This window comes from Chenopodium quinoa, unplaced genomic scaffold, assembly GCF_001683475.1.
Source record: "Chenopodium quinoa cultivar QQ74 unplaced genomic scaffold, ASM168347v1, whole genome shotgun sequence".
NCBI classification, from domain to species: Eukaryota; Viridiplantae; Streptophyta; class Magnoliopsida; order Caryophyllales; family Amaranthaceae; genus Chenopodium; species Chenopodium quinoa.
The window spans coordinates 287,445-301,368 of record NW_018744504.1 but is presented as its reverse complement, the minus strand read 5'-3'; positions in this window follow the sequence as shown (position 1 = coordinate 301,368).

The window sequence follows — 13,924 nt, the reverse complement described above, 5'->3', positions numbered from 1 at the left end:
TTTTTCCACCACTCGACCCAGTGGCCATAACAGTGGGCTTGACATCCGAGAGATATCACTCTCGGGCCATCCTCTGATCTCCCCTTAGGGACCCGACTGTTCCATTATCCCTCTCAAACTTGAGCAACATAAGAGATGAGATTATAACAGCCTTGGAATTATTCAGGGTTGGTCGTCCCAGAATCATGTTGTAGGCCGAGAGTTCTTTTACTACCAGGAACCGGACTACCATGTGTCGTCCTTCCCCTTTTTCGCCCAGGCGGATGGGTAAATCCACTCGTCCCACTGGGTGGACGACTCCTCCTCCAAACCCTACTAAAGGGTGGGATGCCGGATGTATGCAATCTGTCTGATATTTTAGTTTCGACAGACATTTGCTACTGATGAGATCTGAGGAGCTTCCGGTATCTATGAGGATTCGGCCAACTCTCTGGTTGGCCACTTTACATTCAATAACGATAGGGTCGTCATGCGGCCCTCTTACCCCTCCTAGATCTTCTTCAATGATGACAATCTCAGGAAATGAATATTTGGAGGGTCGTTCTTGGTGAACGGAATTTACGTCTAGTCGCCTGATATTGTCTTTGTTGCCCCTAATAGTGGGGCCGCCTCCTGAGAAGCCGCCTGCAATGGTGTAGACGACTGCATCATCTGTATCGGAGTTGTCGGCCTGTTGATTCTTTTTGGTCAACTGCTTTTTTGAGGAAGTGTTCCCCGTAGATTTCTTGACATAAGTGTCAAGATCACCTTGATCAGCCAGGCGGTCCAGATACCGCATGAGACTGATGCATTCATTGGTGTGATGACCAACATCTTCATGATAATCACAGAATTTTTCTTGGTTCCGGTTGTTTGCAGAACCCTTCATGGGGACCGGCTTCTCAATTGAGATCCGTCCCTTGATTTCCTTTAGGATAAATTGGCTATCCTTGTTAAACACATACTTTGGGAAGTATGGTTTGAATTCTTTTTTCTTTTTCTAGGCCGGCTGTTTAGAGGAATCAGCCGCCCAGACCTCTTTTCTCTTCTTGTCTTTGTTTGACGACTGTTTCTGTCGTTTTTCTCTTTTGTCGGACCTTTTCCCGTCTGACTGTTTTACCGTACCACAAAGATCAGTCGCCTGTATATAGGCTTCCGCTTCAATCAAGGCCTCTTGAAGAGTCGCCACCCTCTTTCGGACCAAATCAAATTTGAAGGTCGACCCGTCTTTGAGACCTCTGAAAAAGTCAGTATAGGCTACTTCATCCGGTAACCCTTGAATCTGTATTCTCATTAGGTTATACCGCCTGATGTAAGAACGAAGCCCCTCTTTCTCGCCCTGCTGAATTGTTCCTAAATCAAGGGTCGTCTTCTTCGCAGGGATGTTCATGGCGAAGTTGGAGGTGAATAAGTAAGCAAGCATCTTGAAGTTATTTACACAACCAGTCGGCAGGTTGCCGAACCATTGTTGTGCGATTCCTTTGAGAGTCGTTGGGAAACACTTGCACCAAGTGGGATCATCCAACCCTTGAAGGTACATCAGGTTGGTGAATGCCATCAGATGGTCACTATGAATGCCGGACTGACGGGAGGTGCCGCCTGACTGACTCTCATGGTACGACTGAGTATGCCTCATCGAGGTATTTCGCAGACTGTCTTGGAAGTTTGAAGTAGAGGCCGACTCTGACAATCGGCTACTCTTCTTCTGCTCTAGCAGTAGCCGAGCGTCTGTGTATGTTTTCCTCGACCCGTCCGCCTGAATATGACGAACAGGTTTCCTATTTCCTGGAGTAGGAAAACGGTATTTTGTGAAATCAAGGGCAGGTGGCTCCCACTTCCTAGATTTAAGATGAGGGGTCGCCTCTCGCCCTTGAACTGGTTTCCTCTTCAGTGAAGTGGAGGGTTTCTTAGCCGACTGCTCCTTGTCCAGAGCAGGCGGCTTCTTGTTGATCAACTCTTGAATTTCTCCCTTGAAGTCCCTCATGAACGTCATGAGTTCGTTCCTTGTGATGGGAGCAGACCCATCAGTCGGCTGCTGCCGAACAGGCGGTGCGCCTGCTGGCTCACTTCCAGTTTGAAGATGTTCCTGTTCCCTCCTTTCGGTATGACGGGTACGTCGGGCCCTTAGGGTCCCGTCTGAAGCTATGTGAGCTTCAACTTCAAATTCATTCTCAGTATCGTGGTCCGACTGAACTTGAGGGTCGTCTAGGGGACGCCTCTTTTCAGGAGTCGGTACAAACGTGGATGCCATCTCAGAAGTACTCTCCCCACAGACGGCGCCAAAATGTTTCGGGGATTTCTGATGTCCTGCGGGAGAGTTACAATTTCGAGACTGGAACCGGACGCCTGTACCTGCAAAACAAACGGATGCTCCGGATGATTGGAGATCCGCCTCCGACGGTCAAGTTAGTACTTGATTAAGGAGTAATTAATGCGGAAATTAAAGTAATTGGGTCTCTCTAGGTGAGAGTGTTTAATGTGTGTAATCTGCTTTTTAGCGTGTAATCTCCCTTAATGAGGATTAAGGGAGGTATTTATAACCTCGGGAAACGTGTCAGTCTAGGTTTAGGTTAACCTTGGGCTGATTGGGCTTCCCTCGGAAGTTGGGCCTAAGTGACCGGTTATCCCAGGTGTCATGGGAAGGACACGTGTCGTGTCGTAATTGGTCCATGGTGGACGGATCATTGCTTGACACGTGGCAGGCTCCTATTGGCCCATGTGACGGACACATGGCGGAACGTGATTGGTCCACTTGTCAGATGGTGATTGGTGGGGAAAAATCCCCTAATCACTCTCCAGCCTAATTTAGTGAGAAATGCTGAATTAGCTTGCCTTGTGGATCGGATGCCTATCCCTCCTTTTCCCCTAGGGAGTTGTAAAGTTTCCCAAGAGAGAAGGTGGATTCTCTGTTTTTCATCCGAACTACCCCAAATAAAACGACGAGCTTTCTTGTCTATCTCATCACAAATTGAGCGAGGGAGCTTAGTAGTTCGAGAGAGTAGTAAGCGTCGATTTGGCTAATGTGATTCTCCCCGCAAGGGAAAGGAATTTGGTTTTCCATCCAGTAAGACGACGATCAATTTTTTCACAAAGATGTGCAAATGTCTCACGCGTCACCCTGCTAGTAAGTGTCGGCATTCCCAAATAAAAACCAAGGTCATCTGTCGTTTGCGTCTCCAACTTCTCACTGATGGAAGCTTGCTGTTCGAGGCTTATATTTCGAGAAAAATAAACCTGGGACTTGGAAAGACTGATTTTTTGTCCTGAAGCCAAACAAAACCGATCAAGGCAATCTTTGATCACTAGAGCTTGCTGAACCGAGGCCTCCGCGAAAAGAATCAGATCATCCGCGAAAAATAGGTTCGAGAGTAACGGACCACCCCTACTAGCATGGATAGGTTTCCACTGCTCTTTAAAGATGGCCTCCTCAATGACTTGATTAAGTCTCTCCATGCAAAGAACAAATAAATATGGAGAGAGGGGATCGCCTTGGCGTATTCCTCTAGAAGGATAGAAGACATCAGATTTTTCCCCATTCCAAAGAAGAACCCGCATTGAGGGCGATGAAACACATTCCATGATCACCTCAATCATAATTTGAGGAAAATGCATTTCAAGAAGCGTATCCCGAATGAACGACCATTTAAGCCTATCGTAGGCCTTTTCAAAGTCAATTTTGATGGTCATATACCCTTTTACTCCTTGTTTACGCTTCATGGTATGGAGAACTTCTTGAACAATCACAATATTATCGGTGATTTGACGGCCCAGGACAAAGCTTGATTGTGATTGGGCAATGATTTTCGGAAGGACAATTTTGATGCGGTTGACAATTGCCTTTGTAATGATTTTATAAGTTACATTACAGAGGCCGATTGGGCGAAATTGTGAAGGAAGCTCGGGGTTGTCTAATTTCGGCAAAAGTACCAGGAAGGTTTCATTAAGAGTTTCTGGCAGTCCCTTCCCTTCAAGAGCATCAAGGACCATGGCATATACATTCGGTGCAACCAAGTCCCAATTTTTCTGGTAAAAGAGAGCCTGAAAACCATCGGGGCCTGGTGCTTTTAGAGCTCCCATGTTATTGACCACGAAATCAATATCACTCTTTGAATACGGTCTGCTCAATTTGCTCCAATCCTCATCAGAAAACTGCTCGCATATACCAGTGGGAATATTATAAGCGCCACCCTCACCTTCATCAGTAAACAATTTTGCAAAATATTCGACCACCAACTGCTTGACTTGGGCTTTATCATGAACCCAATGATCAGCACTATCTTTAATTGCAGTGATTTTATTGCACCATCTTCGAATGACAGTGTTAAGATGGAAAAAAGAGGTGTTTCGGTCTCCATCTTGAACCCAATCTACTCGGGCTTTTTGATACCACAACAACTCCTCTTGATCAAAGGACTATGTCTAATTCCCTTCTCAAACGAGCTTCAAGTTTGATCAAACCCGAGTCACGGCCTTTAGCAAGCTTGGTTTGCACCCCCAAAATACGAGCCATGAGTGATCTTTTCTCTCTAAAAATATTATAAAAGACCTGTTTATTCCAATTTTGCAGATCATTGGATAGAGAATGGAGGAGAGGAATTAATGGAGCAGACTTGTCCCGTTTATCAACCATAAAATCCGCAAATTTTTCATGTGACAACCACGCAGCTTGAAACCTGAATGGACGATCCAAGGCATCCAAAGGAGCGAAACCATTCGAGGAAATCAGTAATGGACAATGGACCGAGTGAAGTGCTGGCATATGCTTCACCCGAGCTTGACTAAACCGCAAACCCCATTCAGCATTACATAGGGTTCTATCCAATCGAGCACTCTTCCTTGTTTCTATAGAATTACCACGAGCCCACGTGTGTGAAGGCCCTGAAAATTCAACTTCTATGATTTGATTATCTTGTACCCAATGATTGAAACGTTGGCTACGTCTAGAAGTCTCCGAGCAGCTTGAACTACGCTCCCAATCAAACCGTGTATCATTAAAATCACCCATGAGTAACCACGGTTTATTGTTCCTTTGAGCAAAATCAGACAAGTCACGCCATAAATCACGACGGTTGGAAGGGTTTGGGCTTGCATACACAGATGAGAAATACCAAGGCTCCTCCCCTCTCTTATTAACTACCATAGTAATGTACTGATTTGATTGTTCGATAGGATCAATGGTTACTAAATCAGTTTTCCAATAGACCCAAATCCCTCCACTGAACCCTTGAGCATCCATCCTAGTATGACCGGAGTAGCCTAAAGTGGTGCCTACTTTCACTGCATGATCTCCACCCATGTGGGTTTCGACTAAAGCAAGAACAATTGGTTTGTGAATTCTCACCACTTCCTTAAGAGTAATAAGAAATTCACGACTCCCAGCTCCTTGAACATTCCAAACCATACACGTGATAGGAAAGGAATCAACAACAATATTATGATCACGATTCATAAGACCCATGGAATTAGGGAACTTAGCTTGGTTTGCATGAGATATTGCTCGGAAGGCTTGGTTAACCTTCCAAGGCAACTTCAGAGTTATGATTAACTCCGGGGACATCTGCTCCGTCACTGACCATGAATGTATTCCATTTCCATCTTGTGAATCAGGGGGTCTACCGTTCCCAAATAAGGTTCTGTCATCGGAGAGGTGACACACAAGATCTTCTCCGGTGGAATTCGAACTTGGATTGGGTTCGGGGGTAGGTGAGACATGGGTCAAGGATAAGGAATTTTGTGACTTGATACCTAGCTCGACTGTGGCTTGTTCTGTGACAATGTTCGATGCTTCGTTGTTAGCTTGGAAGGTTACTGAGGTATTTTCTTTGCCAACTGGATTAATATGGGAAGGAATAATTGAATTGTTAACAGTAGGAATATTAGTGGAATCAGTTACGATAGTTTTTTTTTCTTAAGATTATCTTTTTTCCTTATTACTTTCCATTGCTTAGCATTACCCAAAAACTGACCACTATTCGATGGATTTTGAGAAGATTTACCCAAATTAAACGGCAAATCTTTTTCCTTGATATTATCTTTTTGGGAATTATCACCCAAATTGATAATTTTGTTAAAAGAATCCCTTGAATTAAGGCTTTGAGAATTAGCAATTCCCAAATTTCCCTCCCCATTATTATCTTCAGTTTCCATATTTTGTTCCTCTAAGATAGCAAAACGCGAACCACTAGCCTTATTTTGAGGACCGTTGACTTCATGAACTTGACCTTGAACTTGGACATTCTGTTGCCCCTGTTGTATCTGGACGTTAGCCGCCTTCTCCACCCTAACACCACGGCGCCGTGGTGGTGGTTTTTTCACCATCATCCGCGAGCCATAATCCTGTTGTTCGACTGTAGAATTCGGCTTCTCCTTGTTAACATCCTGAGTGGATATCGAGACTTCCCCTGTTTCCCCTGTTTCCTCAAACCCTTGCTTCTCTTTAATTGGATAGTTATCCCCCTGATGGCCAATTTTACCACAGTTGAAGCATATCATACGCAACCCTTGATATTGAATCTTCCAAAATCTACCCTTCAACCAGAATTTTGACAAGAGAGGTTTGGAGAGATCAAGTTCCACACTCAGCCTAGTAAACTGACCACGCTGCGCCAATTCCGTATTGTTATCAATTCTGATCACCTTGCCTATTTTCCCCCCAATATTGTTCAGAAACTCCTTGTCGAAATATTCAACAGTTAGGTGAGGTATTCTAACCCAAGCTATCAAAAAGCGCAAAGGAGCATTGTCAGGTATGAAGTTAGGTTGCCATTTGCGAATGGTGAGGTAATTGTCATCAAGCATCCAAGGGCCTTGTGTTTAAACATGGTTGTAATCACCTAGGTTTGAAAACCTTGCGATGAAATACTCATGACCAATGTCTGTAAGCACCAGACCTCCTTTCAATTCCCATTTTTTCTTCAAACGCTTCATAAGAGCCATGTATCCGATTTTGCTATCGAACATCTTGATAATGAGGGTGTGCTTCCAAGGTTCCCTCAGTCTGCGCTTCTCCTCCTTAGTCAGTAGAATTACAGGACATTTCGGGTCATCTTGGATACCATCTGGTGGTTCATCATCATCAGAAATTTCATCTTCATCCATGTCAATCAAATTGTTCTTATCCTGCTCCATACGCCCCTCATTAGCCAGCAAGTCACGAAAGGAGATGGAATGGTGGGCAGGATGGGAAAATTGAGGATTAATAGCAGGAGCCTGTTGCTGATTGATATCATTGTTGAGGATTATGTGATTAATTTTTCTTTTATATTTCTTAGAAGAACGATTGATCAGATCCTGTTCTTCAGAGGAAGGGGCTTGGTTGAGAGAGTTTTTTTCTATCGAGAGTCTTTTATATATTCACTTTATGAGTTTGAATGAGATATAGAGTTTTACTTTTTAATCCCGAGTGAATCGATTTATTATATTTTATACTTTTTTGTCAAATTATATTTAATATTCCTGTAAAAAAAAGGTATATTTAACAATTAGACATTGTACAAGATACTACAGTAGTACCTATTGCTATTAAAAGTGAATGTCTTGATTCTACCAGGTCAACAAATTGCCGGGCGCAAAGTACCATCACTTGCAACTTAATAGCCCAATATCAGTCTATGGCATTCCAGTAGAATAGGCTAATTTGATTTGACGGCCCAATTATTGGAAAACGAGCAACGAAAAACAAGTACTACTACATAAAAGACAAAAGACAATCAAAGTGCTACACAAAAGACAAGGAAAACTAGTAGATTTTGGAAAGGGGAAAACAATACATGAACGGGCCTATGTTATGCTTAAGCCTTTTTTAAAAGTAGAATAAGTAAATGTTTTGTGCAAAATAATTAGAACATGTTTGGAGAGTGTTTTGTGGGTTGAAAATAATAAGTGCTTGATTAGAAGGTTTGATTGACATTTACCATTACATATTTACATAGGGTAATGATTTCTATCATGTTATCTTATAGAGAGTACAACCTCTTAATCATTTATAAGGATGGTTACAAATATTTCAACATTAGCATATCTTCTACATCGTGTTTTGACTGACACACACCAAAACATTTAAACATTGATCGTGTAACCCCTAATTGACCGAGTAATCCTTGACCGATCGAGTAATCCCTGACCAACTAACCCTTGGCCGAGGTCCTTGACCAAGTTACCTCGGCCAAATATGAAACTTCTTTTTTTCTTTAATGGAATAGGGAGGGGGTGATTTCATCAAATTAATAATAGTCATTCGGCACTTACTATCATTTCTTAAGAGATCTAAATTCTCAATACAAGTATTTAACACCTTTAAACTAATGACATTGCTTTTGAACTGTTCATGAATAGTTTTAGATGTATTTACATCGTTCTTGATGGAGCTCCATTGATATACACTAGTTGCGAAAGCGATAAAACTTGATTGATCATCAAGATTAGCAAATTAAATTTGCAAGAATAATCTTCTACATGTGCACCCCTAAACCAATAGGCCAACAATTCAACAAATTTGCAAGACGAATCTTTCAAACTTGTATCTCTGCACACACGAAAAACAAACAAACGAACAATACTAACAATCCCACCAGTAGGGAATTGACTAAACCCTGCATAGAGGGACTAAGTATAATCGTCATACTATTGATGATGATCTTTATTGATTATTAGATACAATGTATATTTTAGATACAATGCATACATTATTCCCTATGTTGCTACATTGATGATTGTATAATCTTCCCCAGGTTGTATACTATTTCCCAAGATAGCATTTACCTAGAAACTATCGTATATATACTCTGCCAAGCAATGAGAATGGCAAGGGATTACTTTCTTACATGGTATCAGGCTAAAATCGAATCCTCTGCCTTCCCTCTGTCTCTTCTTCTTCTCTTCTTCTTCTTCCTCCAATCAGCCGCCATGTCCTCTGACCCACCAAAAGCTCCGGCTTTCCATCCCGCTATCGCTGTCAACAATATCAAAAGTCTCATACCTATAACCTTGGAGATGAGCAAAACTCCATTATACTCTTCTTGGGCAGAGCTCTTCAAAGTCCACGTCCGTGCTTACGACCTTATTCACCACATAATCCCACCAGAGGAACCCAACACCACCGCTGATGCCGCAATCTGGGCTCGCCTAGATGCACTTGTCCTCCAATGGATATATGGCACTATCTCTCGTGACCTCCTCACCACCATTCTCGAACCAAAATCCACAGCACAGCAAGCATGGGATCGCTTGCGTGACATTTTCCAGGACAACAAGAGTACACGAGCTGTGCAATTGGAAGGTCAATTTTCAAGCCTCGAGATGAAAAAATTCTCCGACGTCTCTGCCTACTGTCAAAACGTCAAAATGGTGGCCGATCAACTAGCAAACGTTGATGCTCCGGTATCAAATGAACGCCTCGTCCTCACTCTTATTCGAGGCCTCCCAAAATCCTTTGATGGAGTTGCTGCAATTTTACAACAAACCGACCCTCTCCCCTCTTTTCACAAGGCACGTTCTATGCTCGTTCTTGAGGAATCCCGCCTCGCTCACCAAGCAGCCTCCGAATCAATCGCCGCCGGCACAACCATACTCACCGCCGGAAGCGAACCTGATACTTACCTTGATGAAGCACACTCTTCTCACGATGCTTCACGCACTCACCATCGCCAAAACAGAGGAAGCAACAACCGCGGCGGTCGCAACCGCGGTGGTTGTGGCCGCGACAGGGGCCGCCACAACAACAACCATGGCCAGCACCGTGGAGGAACCAACGGTGGCAACCACCAGCAGCAGGGCTACCGCAATCAACAATGGCAGCCTTGGGGTCCTTGGGCTCCGTGGCCTCAATATCCAAACCCCTGGGCCCAACAGCAGCCACAATGGCCCATTCCCCCTTGCCCATACCCCACCTCATGGCCACGCTCCTTTGGGCCCCGTCAGCAAGGGATTCTCGGCCCACGACCTCAACAACAAGCATTCTCAGCCCAAACACCATCAATAGTCAATTATGCGCCTACCGATATCGATGTCGCATTGCATACTCTCTCCCTCACACCACCGGATGATGGATGGCACATGGACACCGGCGCCACTTCCCACATGACATCTCACCAAGGTACTCTCTCGTCTTATTTTAATTTGAGCACTCAACGCAATATTATTGTTGGTAATGGGCATGGTATTCCAATTAATGGTGTCGGTAGTGCTTCCCTTCCACCTCCCCACCCTCCCTTTTCCCTTAATGATGTTCTTCATGCCCCCAAATTAATCAAAAATCTGATTTCGGTTAGAAAATTCACTAATGACAATTGGGTTTCTATTGAGTTTGACCCGTTTGGTTTTTCTGTGAAGGACCTTCCGACGGGGACAACTCTTATGCGATGTGATAGCTCCGACGACCTCTATCCCCTCACCACCGCCATCTCTCAAGCTCCATCAACTTTTGCTGCCCTATCCTCCTCCCTTTGGCATGATAGACTAGGTCACCCCGGCATAAATATTTTGCATTCTCTAAAGGGCAATAATTTTGTGGATTGTAATAAGATTTCTACTGCTAGTATTTGTGCTTCTTGTCCTCTTGGAAAGCATGTTAAACTCCCCTTTTCCCCTTCCCTTTCAAGTACTTGTATGCCATTTGACATTATCCATAGTGACCTTTGGACATCACCTAAAATGAGCTCGGCCGGACATCTTTATTATGTATTATTTTTGGATGATTTTAGTAATTTTTTGTGGACTTTCCCCATATGCAAAAAATCTCAAGTTCACTCCTATTTTTTCCAATTTCATACTTATGCTAAAACTCAATTTGAAAGAGGTGTTAAATGTTTTCAATGTGACAATGGTAAAGAATATGATAATGGCCCATTTCGACTCTTTTGTGAACAAAATGGCATGGTCTTTCGCTTCTCTTGTCCTCACACTTCTTCTCAAAATGGTAAGGCGGAAAGAAAAATTCGCACCATCAATAACATGGTTCGTACCCTTCTAGCTCACTCCTCCATGCCTCCCTCCTTTTGGCACCATGCTCTACAAATGGCCACATATTTACACAACATCCTACCATCAAAAACCATTGGTCTCAACTCTCCCACACAAATTCTCTACCAAAAAGATTCATCATACTCACACCTTCGTGTCTTCGGTTGTCTTTGTTACCCTCTTTTCCCCTCTACATCCATCAATAAACTACAACCCCGTTCCACTCCATGTGTCTTTTTAGGGTACCCCGCCAATCATAGAGGATACAAATGCTATGACACGTCCACCAACAAAATCTTCGTCTCCCGTCATGTCCTATTTGATGAGCCTCAATTCCCTTTCTCAAAAGTCCATACTCCAACTGCCACCACCTATGAATTCTTGGACCATGGCATTTCTCCAACATTACTGCAACAATTATGCTCCCAGCCTTCCTCTACGGGCCAGTCCACTCCCACGGCCCAAACCGTGACCCCTCCCACACAAACCCACTATCCCACTACTCCTCCCTCTCCCACACGCCTCCCTTCTCCTTCTCCAAATGAAGCCCAGCCCACTTCTCCCATCACTGCCACCACAATTCCAAACCCACGGCCCACTTACACAAATCAGCCCACTCCACAAATAAATCCACCAACTTCCCCTCAAATGGCTACAAGGAGCTCCCACGGGATATTTAAACCAAAGAGTTTATTTAATCTCCATACTTCTATCACACCCTCTCCTCTTCCCCGTAACCCCATTAAAGCACTTGATGACACTAATTGGAAAAATGCCATGCTTGAGGAATACACTGCTCTAATTAAATATAAGACGTGGGAGTTGGTCCCCCTTCCTCTTGATGCAAATATTATTCCTTGTATGTGGCTTTATCGCCACAAGAAAGATGCTAACGGTGTTTTTGAGAGGCACAAAGCCCGACTTGTTGTTAATGGCAGGAACCAACAGGTTGGAGTTGACTGTGATGAAACTTTTAGTCCGGTGGTCAAACCGGCAACCATTCGCACCGTCCTTAGCATTTCCCTCTCCAAATCATGGTCCATTCATCAAATGGACGTCAAAAATGCATTCTTGAATGGTGATATTGAAGAGACCGTCTACATGCATCAACCACCCGGTTGTCGTGATAAAAATAAACCGGGTCATGTTTGCCTCCTCAACAAGGCCCTCTATGGTCTCAAGCAAGCTCCACGGGCATGGTACCACCGATTTGCTACTTTTGTGTCAACTCTTGGGTTCATTCATAGCAAATCCGACCACTCTCTATTTATCTATAGTCATGGAAAACAGGTTGCATACATCCTTCTCTATGTTGATGACATCATCCTCTAAGCTTCCTCCGACACTCTCCGCAAGTCTATAATGGGTAAATTAAATTCGGAGTTTGCAATGAAGGACCTCGGCAATCTCAGCTCCTTTCTTGGTATTTCAGTCACTCACCATTGCACCGGCTTATTTTTATCTCAACAAGCTTATGCTAAAGACATCATAGCTCGAGCCAATATGTCTTCCTGCAAACCCTCTTCCACCCCGGTCGACACCAAGGCTAAGCTAAGTGCAACTTCCGGTCCACCCACCGAGGACCCAACTCTTTATCGTAGTTTGGCAGGAGCTTTACAATACTTAACCTTCACCCGCCCCGATATTTCCTATGCAGTCCAACAAGTGTGCCTCTTCATGCATGACCCACGCAAGGAACATATGCAAGCCCTTCGCCGCATTTTGAGATACATACAAGGCACTTTGCAGCTCGGCCTACACTTGTACCCCTCTTCTCTCTCGGGGCTGCTGTCCTACACCGACGCCGACTAGGGTGGCTGCCCGGATACAAGGCGCTCCACCTCAAGCTATTGCGTCTTCCTTGGCGACAATTTAATCTCGTGGTCAGCAAAACGACAGCCCACATTGTCACGTTCAAGTTCCGAAGCCGAATATCGAGGGGTAGCCAACGTTGTTGTCGAGTCTTGCTGGCTCCGCAACCTCCTTCTTGAACTTCGATGCCCCATCAAGAAAGCCACGGTGGTCTATTGTGATAATGTGAGTGCGGTTTATCTCACCGGCAATCCCGTTCAACACCAACGCACTAAACACATTGAAATGGATATCCACTTCGTTCGTGAAAAAGTAACTCGGGGTTAAGTCCGCGTCCTTCACATTCCCTCTCGTTACCAAGTCGCTGATATTTTCACCAAAGGGCTACCACAGATTCTATTCGAAGACTTTCGTGATAGCCTCAGCGTTCGATTACCTCCCGCTGCGACTACGGGGGTGTATTAGATACAATGTATATTTTAGATACAATGCATACATTATTCCCTATGTTGCTACATTGATGATTGTATAGTCTTCCCCAGGTTGTATATTATTTCCCAAGATAGCATTTACCTAGAAACTATCGTATATATACTCTGCCAAGCAATGAGAATGGCAAGGGATTACTTTCTTACATTGATTAAAATCATTAAAAATTAAAGAAGAATTTGGGACAGCCACACATGAAACTTTGTTTATATATATATATCTTCTATGATCTTTACACAGATAATCCATGGCCATATACACTGAATGACTCAAAAACCTAAGCCGTAGTATTAATTTTCCAGGCTTAATAGAATAATATCTTTGCATCCCCTTTAAATTAAATTTATTTGTAAAATTAAACAGCAGCTTTAGTTGACTATACATTAGGAGTAGCCAATTAATCAGAAGCTGTATATATGTTCGATCTAATTGATAGTGATCATATAATGTGAACTCTTTAATGAGCAAATTGATATGTTTTTGTACTATTTCGAATTTTCAATGATATTTCTTTATTTTCAACGATTTGTTAGAATATTTTTTTTTGTTTGAAAGAAATTAAACCATTAGAAAATTGATATTTTACTTATATATATATATATAGGTGAGATTATTGGATAAGTGGGGGCTAGCAAGCAAGTCTAATCTTGAGTTAAGTTTAGGATTAACGGGGTGTTTGGTACAT